The sequence below is a fragment of the Macaca fascicularis genome, chromosome 11 (genome assembly GCF_037993035.2).
Source record: "Macaca fascicularis isolate 582-1 chromosome 11, T2T-MFA8v1.1".
NCBI lineage: Eukaryota > Metazoa > Chordata > Mammalia > Primates > Cercopithecidae > Macaca > Macaca fascicularis.
The window spans coordinates 11,272,501-11,283,973 of NC_088385.1; positions in this window are offsets into that span (position 1 = coordinate 11,272,501).

Below are 11,473 nucleotides of genomic sequence, written 5' to 3' on the forward strand. Positions count from 1 at the left end.
CCTTGAACTGTGACTGTTTTTGTAATGCCAGAGAGCAACAACACAAATGTATATTGAAGGAAGAATGGATATGTGGTATATTTATTGTGCTTATTCTATGCTTCTTATTTGTGCTGGAGTGTAGCTCTGGAAAACCTCCTATATTTGTTTTCTAGGGCTTACGTAATGAAATGCCACAGACTGGGTGGCTTAAATAAAAAATAATTTTTTTCAGAGTTCTAGAGTCTAGAAATCTGAGATCAGGGAGTTGGTGGAGTTAATTTCTTCTCTTTTTTCTTTCTTTCTTTCTTTTTTTTTTTTTTTTTTTTTTGACAGGGTCTTGCTCTGTTGCCCGTGCTGGAGTGCAGTTGCACAATCACAGCAACCTCTGCCTCATAGGTTCAAGTAACTCTGTCTCAGCCTCCCCAGTAGCTGGGACTATACAGGCATGCACCACCACGCCCGGCTAATTTTTCATTTTTAGTAGAGACGAGGTTTCACCGTATTGGCCAGGCTGGTCTCAAACTCCCAACCTCATATCTGCCCGCCTCAGCCTCCCAAAGTGCTGGGATTACAGGCGTGAGCCACGAGTTGATTTCTTTTAAGGCCTCTCTCTTTGGCTTATAGATGGTCATCTTCTCTCTTTGTCTTCACCTGGTCTTACCTCTGTAAGGATCTGTGTCTTAATCTCTTCGTATGAGAAGTCCAGTCATACTGGACTAGGGCTCACCTTTAATTTATTTACCTCTTTAAAGACTCCATCTTCTAAGGGCTAAGAGGTCAACATATGAATTCTGGGGCGAAGAGTAGGAACACAATTCAGCCCACAACACCTCCTAACAAATTTTCCACATTTAATCTAGGCGAATGGTTATATTTGTCCTCAAAAGATAATTTTGTGTGTGTGTGATTGGGCATTATAACTGAATTCACTGTTATTAATGTAAGAAAATCATACAGCAAAATATATGATTTTAAGTACCAACTGAACCTACTTGATCAAGACTTCAAATACAAACTCTTTCCAATAATAAATGTGCTTTCTATAACCTGTTCAATTATACATTATACCAGTATTCAGAACATTGTTAAAATCATGATGAAAAAAGATATTGTATGAAAGTTTTTGATGTTCAAGGTTCAGAAATTTCCACTGCAAACAAAATGAGGTCAGTTGCACAGGAAATATTTACCACAAAAGTCTCCACAGAAAGATATTTTTATAAGCTATCATCAATCAGCATGTCAGCTATCAGTGGAGCTATAAGCATGAGCCTGAAGTCCATTCACTAAGATGGGGATACATATTGTTAAAGCTCACTTTTGAAATCTAAGAATTGTGTTTATTTTTAGAATAGCACAGTTCTCTCATCATTTTTGTGTTATCAAATACAAATACAAAGGTTATGGATGGGGGATAAAGTAGCTGCTGGAAGTCAAATTCTCAAAGTATAAAGTAACATGATCCCCTTATCATGAGATTCATGTGAGACTCCAATTCAGTCTTTCAGTTACTGCTCAGAAAGCATCTACTATGTTACACTCCACATTATTTGTTGGGAGGATTATACCAAAATGTTAAATATAAAATACAAATGCATAACAGAAACCTAGCAACAACAAATGTAAAATACAAGCTGTATCTTCAGAAAAAAAGGAAGTGGTAAATTTCGGCTGATTTTGCAAAGATGGTTGTGGTGCTCCAGATGGTGGTAAAGATAAGACAGTTTCTCTGAAGCAAATAACATCCTAAAACAAGTGGTCAAGGATCTTGGAATTACACAAAGGTATGATTACCAGGAGGCTGGAACCATTCCAGACTATCTTAGAGCGCACATATCCATATCTTCCATTAAATTATTGAGGTTAGGAATCAGATTTATTCCACTATACATTCAGCATATCCTAAAACCATGGATGGTGCATGTACTGTATATTCAATGATGTTTTGATGTTTGCTAACTAGTCACAATTGAATTTGCAAACTTAAATATTTAACCACTTTGATAATCAGTATACTCTTCAATATTGATCTAAAAACTCCCTTTATCAGTAAGGACAGACTAAATTATGCTGCAAGTCTGGTTCCTTAGAGCTAAGAGTCATGTGAAATTTAAACATTTTGTTCACACTGCAGGTATCATGAAAGTATGTCATCGATATAAAGTGTTAAAACTTTTTCACATGTCTTAAAACCACTTCAGATATTCTCAGACAATGAAAAAGAGATGTGTTCTGAGTTGAGATGTTTATCTCATGGACAAGTAAGCAACAGATGCTTTTTAATGGTTAAATCTGGTCATGACTAATAACCCTCAAATTCCAAAATTTTTCCCCATGCTTCACATATATTGATAGTTAACTAGGCCAGGGCCTGGCACGGTTGGTCATGCCTATAATTCCAGCCCTTTGGGAGGCCGAGGTGGGCAGAATCACTTGAGGCCAGGAGTTGGCCAGGAGCCTGGCTAACATGGTGAAAACTTTTCTCTACTAAAATACAAAAATTAGCTGGGCATGGAGTGCATGTCTGTAATCCCAGCTACTCGGGAGGCTGAAGCAGGAGAATCACTTGAACCTGGGAGGCGGAAGTTGCAGTGAGACAAGCGAGCACCACTGCACAGCTTGGGTGACAGAGTGAGACTCCATTCAAGAAATAGAGAGAGAGAGAGAGAGAGAGAGAGAGAGAGAGAAGGAAGGAAGGAAGGAAGGAGGGAAGGAAGGAAGGAAGGAAGGAAGGAAGGAAGGAAGGAAGGAAGGAAGGAAGGAAGGAAGGAGGAAAGAAAGAAAGAAAGAAAAAGAAAGAAAGAAAGAAAGAGAGAAAGAAAGAAAGAGAGAAAGAAAGTTAGTTAACTAGGCCAGGTGCAGTGGCTAATGCTTATAATCCCAGCACTTTGAGAGGCCAAGGCAGGAGGATTGCTTGAGCCCAGGAGTTCAAAACTATTCTGGGCAACATAGCAAGACCCCATCTCTGTAAAGAAATAAAAAAAATTAGCCAGGTGCGGTGAAGTGTACCTGTAGCACATATCTGAATTAGGAGGATTGTTTGAGCCTGGGAGGTTGAGGCTTCAGTGAGCTGAGATTATACACTCAAGTCTGGATGACAGAGTGAGACCCTACCTATTTTTTTTTAAGAAAGTTAACTGAAGGCTCTACTTTGTATCTACCTCACTACAGGACCCAGAGCACACAAAAGATACCACTGGGAATCTTGTCTGCTATGGTAGGGGGAAGAGAACTTGACAAATTACACTTTGGTTCTTAAAACTTCCAAAAGTAAAACATACTGACATTCAATTGACTGCAACTACTCATGGGGCCATACCTACATTTAAGAAGGTAGAGAAGTGTAATCTTATCATGCTCTTGAAAAAAGGAAAATCGAAATGTATTTTTGAACACTTATGCTACTAACACTCTTGCAAAGCATTCCAGAATCCAGAGGAACATGCTACATTACTATTTCAGAATGTATGCTCAATGAATAGCATTTTTAACCACATAAATAATACAATCTGTGTGGTATTTAGGAAACAAATAAGATGAAGTGGATCTCTTTTCACATTGTCTTTGGTTTTAAAGGTCTGATCATTTTTAAGATTCTTAACATCTTGTCAACTACTTTCCAGAAATTTTGTGTCAATTTAATCTCATAACAATTATGAATAACAGTGCCAATTATTTTCTTCTCTAATTATTTTATTGTGGTTAAGAGCACAACATGAGGCTATCTTGTTAATATACTTTTAAGTACAATACAGTATTTTTGACTATAGGTACAATGTTGTATAGCAGATCTCTAGAGCTTATTCATCTTACTTGACTGTAGCTTTATGTACCTTCACTAGTAACTCATTTTCCTTCTCTACATTCCCTGGCAACCACCCTTACATGCTTTAATTCTATGAATTGGACTATTTTAGATACCTCATATAGGTGAAATAATGCAGCATTTGTCTTTCTGTGTCTGGCTTATTTCATTTCGCATAATATCCTACAGGTTCATCCAAGTCGTTCCATATTGCAGAATTTCCTGTTTGAAATAGTTGTCACAATTCATATCTATTCATACTGTGTATCTCTTAACTGTTAAATAATTACTTTAGTAGTATTATCTTTTAACTTTTGGGGTTGTTTTGAGACAGGATCTTGCTATGTTGCCCAGACTATTCCCTAACTTCTTGGCTCAAGTGATTCTCATGCCTCAGCCTCCAAGTAGCTGGGACTATAGGTGTGTGCAACTGTGCCTGGCTATTTTGCTTTTCCCTTTTATACCAGAGCTAAAAAGGATTTGCCCATCATCATGACAGTAATGCAGCATTCTGTGTTTGTCTATATATCTACCTTTACCAATTAGTTTCTTGCTTGCCTCTGCTATTGTGTTGCTCTTGAGTGTAATTTTGTTTCAACTTGAATAACTCACATTAGCATTTCTTATAAGGCAGGTATTGTAGTGATCATTTTTATGTCACCTGTATTTTTGAAGGACAGTTTTGTTGGGTATAGTGTTCTTCATTGGCAGTTTTTTTCTTTTAGCACTTTTGATTTATTATCCCACTTTTTTCTGCCCTCAAGGTTTGTGCTGAAAAATTTACTAATAGTCATATGAAGGTTCCCTTGCATTGACAAATCACTTTTCTCTTGCTGCTTTCAAAATTCTCTTTTTGTCTTTGATTTTTGACAATTTCACTATCATGTTTCTTGGTATGAATTTTGCAGGGGAGTCTTATTTGGTTTGTTGTTTGTTTGTTTATTTGTTTTTAGGCTTCTTGGATCTGGGTGTCCCCTTCCTTGCCCAGATTTGAGAAATTTTCAGCCAACATTTCTCTGAATAAGCTTTCTGGTCTTTTCTTTCCCTCTTCTTCTAAGACTCTGATAATGCTTATATTAGTTTGTCTTACATAACCCATAATTCCCTTAAGCTTTCTTCACCTCTTTTCACTCTGTTTTTTCTTTTTGCACTTCTGACTAAATTATTTTCAGTGGCCATTCTTAAAGTTCACTGGTCTTTTCTTTTTCTGGATCTAGTCTGCTCTTGAACTCCTCTACTAAATTTTTCAGTTCGGTTTTTGTGTTCTGCCATGATTTCTCTTTGGTAGTTTTTAAAATATTTTCTAAATCTTTCCTGAAATTCTTATTTCACTAATGTATTGTTCTCTTTACCTTGGTGAGCATCTTTGACTTTTAGTCTTGTCAGGTAAATCATATAACTGTTTCATTAGGGTTGGTCTCTGAAAATGTATCTCTTTTGAAACATCTTTGCCTGCATTTTTTCGTGATTCTCTGTATTGATGTCTGTGCATTAGGCAAAGTAGGCATCTCTCCTAATCTTCACAGACTGGCTTTGTATAGGAAAGGACTCCCACAAATTAGCCCAGCCACATATTTTGGGGTCTTTACCAACTCTTCCCTCCCCAAAAATAAGGCATCTGGGGTTTTTGCCAACTCACTCTTTGCTGAGCTAGGGTTGGGGAAGAGCTATGGTGTCTACCAGGCCAAGCTACCACCTTCATTTTTTCCCAGGTGACTAATATACGCGGGACTCAGTAGAGTTCTAGGACTAGTGAGTCAGATGCTCATTTTTTGGGCAGCCCTGGAGAAACCGAGGTACTGGATACGTCAATTAACTCTTTCTATTCCCGAAGGGAAGCTGATGGGAATTTTTCATCTACTTGCTGTGTGCTGAGCAGAGGGAAGGATCGATGGCATCTATCAGCCTAAGCCACCACCTTTGTTCTCCTGAAGGTGACTAGACTGTGCTGGAAACTTCAGAGTTCCAAGTATGGCAAGACAGAAGCCAGTCCTCTGGGGAACCCCCTCAGAAAAGTTGGAGTACTGGATGCATAAATCAGTCCCTTCTCTTCCCTAGGTGAAGCTGAGGGCTAGAGAGTTTCTTCCTATAATTATGTGGCACTGAGAAGAGTTTTAGGTCAGAGGTTATTTTGAATTTTGCTACTAACTTTGATGAGTGTGGTTTTGCATTCTCTCAAAGTGTAGCCACCTTTCAATTTGTTTCTGATTTCTCAAAAAGGAAATTTTTCCATGAATTGTTTCTTAATTACTTATTGGAAGAAGGAGGGTCCGGGACTTCTTACTCCACCATGTTGCCATTGTACCCCTCCATCACAGTGCTTTCCTTATCTATCTTTTTTTTACTCCCAAATACTATATTTTTATTTATCTAATATTTGCTAAATATATGAAAATACCATTTACTTATTTTTTGCATTTTATCCTATGAAATTATGTAGTCATTTTTTGTTTCAGGTCAAATTCATACATACTTTTGGTTTAAGTGTACTAAACCAGTTCAGAGCAAAAGAGTGATCATAGTGTTTGAGTTAGACCTACACAGGTGTGCTGGAATTTGTTCTGGGCTTAGAAAATGATACTCCAAAGATTGGCACTCTGGCATGCTGAGTACTTTGAAATGGAAAACATTGGAAGGGCCTCAGAAGCAAAGTTTCTCTTTGACCTTCTACTGTCCTCCTGTCTCTGACTCCCCTTTCTCCCCTAGGCATGCCATAGAAATGAGAATTCCTCTTTCTAAAAGCTAATTATAGCAACTAGAAATATTACTCTAAGTTTACTCTATTTTTCCATGTAATCTGTCCATAAAGAAATTATCTGCCCTCATTATCTAATAGTAGATTATTAGAGCCTCATTCTAGAATGGGTCTTGCCCTCTACTCAGGAGGAAGGAATGCTGCACGCAGAAGCCAAGACTGGAATAAACAGGTCTTGTGGGGTTTCCCCCTCAGTCTGTGCCTTTAGATGACACTCTTTGGTCCAATCACATTCTCCATAAAATCGAAGTACAAAAGTGGAGAGTTTTCCTCGAGTCTTTGGGTCTTCATTTCTGAAATTTCCCACATCATAGAAAACTTTGATTAAGTAAATGTGTTATGCTTTTCTCTTGTTGACCCGTCTTTTGTTATAAGAGTGTATCTATAACCCACATGATGGGTGACACAATGTACCACACCTTTCTGCCCCGACGAATTGTACCTGTCACTTAGTAGTTGCATCATATTTGGTCCTCCGCCTGTCAGTTTCCACGGACTCTAGAATCAGACTGCATGGATTCAGGTATGAGCTTTTCCACTTACATATTCTGTTATTTTGGACAAGATATTTAAACTCTCAAAATTTTTTTATTAATCAGAATAATCTGGAGATAACAGTGCTCTGTGGTGACTGACTGAGACAATATATGTTTCAGGGTTAACAGAGCTTCTGATTCCGCCGCCGCACTCCAGCCTGGGTAGCAGAACAAGACCTTGTCTCTCCTGCCACCCCCTCTCCCCAAAAGAGAAAGAAAGAGCTTGGGCCCATTGTAGGGTAGTCCCTGGAAGGCTCAATATGTGTTGACTACACTGTCTACCTTGGACAGTGACTATAAAATGAAAACAATTTATATGTACAAAGTATAGTTGGCAAACTTCAGTCATTCAAAAAGTGTTATTTAAGTAATTTGTGAAGTAGGGTGGAAATTCATTATTCCAAAGGTAAGATTTTTGACCTGGAAGGGGTTCTTATTTTCAGTTTTGAACCGGAAGCACTGAAGCTCATCACAGGGCATAAGGTCTGGTCTGAGCTGTGGACAGTTTGATTTCTGTCTGTATGATGTAGAAGCAGGTAGTATAATAGACATATTATTCTGGCCACTAAAACTCCTACCTTCTCCTGAAACCTGTTCCCTGGAGACACCATCTATTGAATGCTTCCCTGAACCCCTAATTTCTTCCACCTACTTTTGAAGAGAATTTTCCTTTATCCACCTCCCAGCTGCACCAGAGGCAGGAAGCAAGTACCCAGAACAGCTAAGCATCTCTCCTCTCCTCTCACCTTCCTAAAACATCTTTCCAAATGGACCCTTGCTCTGTCACCCAGGTTGGAGTGCAATGGCACAATCTCGGCTCATTGCAACCTCTGCCTCCCAGGTTCAAGCAATTCTCCTACCTCAACCTCCCAAGTAGCTGGGATTACAGGCACCTGCCTCCACGCCTGGCTAATTTTTGTATTTTAGTAGAGATGGGGTTTCTACTGTGTTGGCCAGGGTGGCCTTGAATTCCTGACTTGAGGTGATCCACCTGCCTCAGCCCCCCACAGTGCTGGGATTATAGAAGTGAGCCACCGTGCCCAGCCTGAGTAGAGATTCTTAAATCTGTCCCAGGCCAGTGGTCTCAGACCCTTTTCAGGCCTGATTGTTGCATAGTCAAAGCTCCAGGGCATGGGGGTTGGGGAGGGTGATGAGACCCGAAAACGTAAACCCCCTACTCCTGGGGGTGGGTTACCTCTTTGTGCTGTGCTGTACCCGCTTCCTTATCCTTTGCAAACATCTGCTTATCCCCTTACTCTCTCCTGTGCTGAGAGCTGACTCTCCTAAGGACTGTAGGAACTGTCGCTTTGACTACTCTAGCAGTGAACGTTTCTGTCTGTATGCCAGGACTGCAAGCTTTCTGGACCGTCCTGTAACTGCCCAGTGGGTTCTTCTTGCCAACTGCCCAGATAGAGCTGATTTATCAAGACGGGAAAATAGCCATAAAGAAAGAGTTGTACACGTGTAAACCTGGATAAACAGGAGAACATAGTTTTATTACTACTCAAATCAGCCTTCTCCTAAATTTGGAGGCTAGAGTTTTTCAAACACAGTTTTGAGAGGAGCAGGTGGCTAGGAAAAAGGTGTGGCTCATTGGTTGGAGATGCAATCCTAAGGTGTGGAAAATGGTTCTTGCGAGCACTGAGTTAGCTTCTGGGTGGGGCCACAGGACCACCTGGCGGGTATGGGTGGAGTCATCAGTCATCAGAAATACAGAAACCCCAAAAGACATTTCAAAAGGCCAATCATAGGTTCTACCACAGTGATGTTATCTACAGGAGTAACTGGGGAAGTTGCCAATCTTGTGACCTCTGGAATAATGGACAGTAATCATTTATGTCTACACCTTGGCAGAATTCAGTTTCCTCTCATTCTCTTAGCCTGGTGGACTTTCATTAGCTTTACAAAGGCAGTTTAGTTTTGGGGGAAGGGCTACTATCATTTAAACTATAAACTAAATTTCTCCCCAAATTAGCTTGGCCCATACCCAGAAATGACCAAGGGCAGTTGGAGGTTAAAGGAAAGACGGAGTTGGTTAGGTCAGATCTCTTTCAGTGTCATAATTTTCTTAAAACCATTTTTACAAAATCACAGCTGACACAGTGTAAGAGATATGACTTAGCCAACTCTATTTTGCTTCTAACCTCCAAGCTGTCCTTGTTCATTCCCGGGTATAGGCTGAACCAACTTTAGGAGAAACTTAGTTCATAGTTTAAAACAAAGATGATAGCAGCCCTTTCCCAAAAGAAACCTCCTTCTTTCCTGGGGACTAGACTGCCTTTGTAGAACTAACAAATTAGCCACAAGGTTAGAAATTAGGGTTTAAGAGTCATGCAGCTGGGGGGCTACAAAAATCTCATCCTGCCCAACTAGCTCCTGGGGATAAAATCATTATTGTAAAACCTAAGACAAGTGCTTGAGATATTTTGCAGACCCTGCACTTGAAGGATCACCTGGAACCACCTAGATAGAAAAAATGGCTCATTTGATCTTGTGGCCTGCACTCAGGAAGTGACTCAGCACAAGAAGACAACTTCAACTCCTTGTGATTTTATCTCTCACCCAAATGATCAGCACTCCGGCTTACTGGTGAAGTGACATCACTGTCTTGGGTAAATACCCAAGATTTGTTGTCTCATGGCCACGAAAAACAGACACACCAGAGTGAGGCTAAAAGAAGTTTAATAGGCAAAAGAAAGACTAAAGAGCTTCTGCATGGCGAAAGGAACTACACCTTATGCAGAAATTAATTTTTAAGGCAAGGACTGGCCATTTTCCCTTCTTTTGTGGTGGAACGTCATCAGTTAAGGCAGGGGCAGGGCATTTTCACTTCTTTTGTGATTCTTCAGTTACTTCAGGCCATGTGGAAATTAATCCTTTCCCCATTTCTTGTTTCCATCAGGTTTGTCAAAGATCAGATGGTTGTAGATGTGTGGTATTATTTCTGAGGGCTCTGTACTGTTCCATTGGTCTATATCTCTGTTTTGGTACCAGTACCATGCCGTTTTGGTTACTGTAGCCTTGTAGTATAGTTTGAAGTCAGGTAGCATGATGCCTCCAGCTTTGTTCTTTTGGCTTAGGATTGTCTTGGCAATGAGGGTTCTTTTTTGGTTCCACATTCTCTCTGCTGCAGAGAGAGGGGGTGCCGAAGAAATGGATTGCCACTTCAGTAGTGAAATGAGGAAGGTTTTATAGATGAGCTTGGGGGGGTAGTGTCTGATTTACATAGAGCAGGAAAGATTTGTCCGACCAGGTGTACCATTTACATAGTAAGAGAAAAACTGGTTAGGACTACGTGTGCATAGTGCGTGAAGAAGCTGGCCACCGCCTCCCTAATCTTTTATTTATTAACTTATTATTTTTTATTATTATTACACTTTAAGTTTTAGGGTACATGTGCACAATGTGCAGGTTTGTTACAAATGTATATATCAGGCCTCTGAGCTGAAGCTAGGCCATCTCATCCCCTTTGACTTGCACATATACTTCCACATGGCCTGAAGTAACTGAAGAATCACAAAAGAAGTGAAAATGCCCTGCCCCTGCCTTAACTGATGACGTTCCACCACAAAAGAAGGGAAAGTGGCCAGTCCTTGCCTTAAGTGATGACATTACCTTGTGAAATTCCCTTTTCTGGTTCATCCTGACTCAAAAAGCTCCCTCACTGAGCACCTTGAGACCCCCACTCCTGGCTGCCAGAGAACAACCCCACTTTGACTGGAATTTTCCTTTACCTACCCAAATCCTATAAAACGGCCCCACCCTTATCTCCCTTCGTTGATTCTCTTTTCGGACTCGGCCCGCTGGCACCCAGGTGATTAAAAAGCTTTATTGCTCACACAAAGCCTGTTTGGTAGTCTCTTCACACGGACACACATGACAGTATACATGTGTCATGTAGGTGTGCTGCACCTGTTAACTCGTCATTTACATTTGGTATATCTCCTCATGCTATCCATTCCCCATACCCCTACCTCACCACAGGCCCCAGTGTGTGATGTTCCCCACCCTGTGTCCAAGTGTTCTCATTGTTCAATTCCCACCTATGAATGAGAACATGCAGAGTTTGGTTTTCCATCCTTGCGATAGTTTGCTCAAAATGATGGTTTCCAGCTTTATCCATGTCCCTACAAAGGACATGAACTCATCCTTTTTGTGGCTGTGTAGTATTCCATGGTGTATATGTGCCACATTTTCTTAATCCAGTCTATCATTAATGGACATTTGGGTTGGTTCCAAGTCTTTGCTATTGTGAATAGTGCCGCAATAAACATACGTGTGCATGTGTCTCTATAGCAGCATGATTTATCATCCTTTGGATATATGCCCAGTAATGGGATGGCTGGGTCAAATGGTATTTCTAGTTCTAGAGCCTTGAGGAATCACCACACTGTC